This window comes from Ictidomys tridecemlineatus, chromosome 14 (genome assembly GCF_052094955.1).
Source record: "Ictidomys tridecemlineatus isolate mIctTri1 chromosome 14, mIctTri1.hap1, whole genome shotgun sequence".
In the NCBI taxonomy this organism is placed as follows: domain Eukaryota; kingdom Metazoa; phylum Chordata; class Mammalia; order Rodentia; family Sciuridae; genus Ictidomys; species Ictidomys tridecemlineatus.
In genome coordinates, this window is record NC_135490.1 from 39,672,269 (window position 1) to 39,673,654 (window position 1,386).

The 1,386-nt window shown below is 35.9% G+C and overlaps 1 non-coding gene across 1 annotated transcript; it reads right to left on the bottom strand.

Annotated features, from left to right (window-relative positions):
* Positions 1–542: 542 nt before the first annotated feature.
* On the bottom strand, positions 543–646 carry LOC120884376 (U6 spliceosomal RNA). Its single transcript, XR_005726793.2, has one exon. It is a non-coding gene; the product is annotated as a U6 spliceosomal RNA (small nuclear RNA).
* Positions 647–1,386: the final 740 nt, after the last annotated feature.

Genomic DNA, 1,386 nt, shown 5'->3' on the forward strand with positions numbered 1-1,386 from the left:
GGTCAGCATCCATCAGAGGCTAGCTACTTTCTAACTGTCCATTTGTCCACACTAGGATGCAATTTGGTTTCTGAGAATCACTAACAAATGCACGAAGAACATAATAGCTCAGAAGCCTTTTACATTTGGGCTTTGTGTTACCTATTATGGCCATTAACAAACGACCTTATGTAAAACATGGCTGAAAACAACTAAACGTACTATTTCACTGTCTCTGGGTGAGAAATCCAGTGGGCTCAGCTGATTTCTCTGCTGTGGTTGCTACAACGCTGAAAGTTTGAGGTTCTGCTCCCAGACTCAGTCAGGCTTTTGCGAGTTCAAGCTGGTTATAGGAATGCAGTCTGTTTTCCTGCTGGTGAGCCTATTATTAGCTTAAATCTTCAAAGTCATTTGAAGGACAGTGGGTTGAATCCTGCTTGTGCCTTATTTTGTTTTAACTTTTATTTTTTCCACATAATTTTTATTGGTGCGTTATAGTTGTGATGGGATTTGTTTTTACATATTTGTACATGCACAAAATATAGCAATATAATTTGTCCATTAAAAATATGGAATGCTTCATGAATTTGCATGTCATTCTTGCCTAGGGGCCATTGCTAATCCTCTCTGTATTGTTCCAGTGCTGCAGAAGCAAGCACTGTGCCTCATTTTTCCTGCCTCTCTCTTGCTGTATCTTTCTTTCTTTCTTTTTTTTTTTTTAGTTGTTGATGGACCTTTATTTTATTTATTTTATTTTTGTATGTGGTGCTGAGAATGGAACCCAGTATCTTTCTTTCCCTTGTTCTGCAACCAGTAAATTTTCTCTTCTAAGATTCCATGTGATTAGATTGGGTCTGCCAGGCCATTTCAGGGTGATCTCCTTATCTTAGATATCACATTTGCAAAGTCCTTTTTGTCATCAAAGATAACATTTCCCCTGGTGATAAGTCTGGTGGTTAGGGTGTGAACAATTTGGCAGGGGATGGGATGTGTGGGTGTGTATTATATGCTGTATTTTCAGGTATATTTATGTTTCTAACATATTATAATGATTAATATATTAGGTCAGAATATGAATATCTAACTTATAGAGTAGAAGTTTTCTGAAAGAAGACACCAGAAAGAAAAAAAGAATATAAGTAACAATAGAAAAGAAAAAGAATTATGAGCTAATCTCAGTTCCCTTATAGAAATGAGAATTCATTTATTTGAATTACTAGTTGAGTGCCTCCTCTGCCCTTGAGCACTATTCTAGGAACTTTGGAAATTACAAGAAAACTTTCAGATAATGTTTTCTGCCTTTAAGGAGCTTACTTTTTTAGTGAGTGTAGACATATAGCAAACAAGTAAAAGTACTCAGTAATTAAATTAAATGGCGCTATGGAAGATGAAAAGTACGACAGAAAA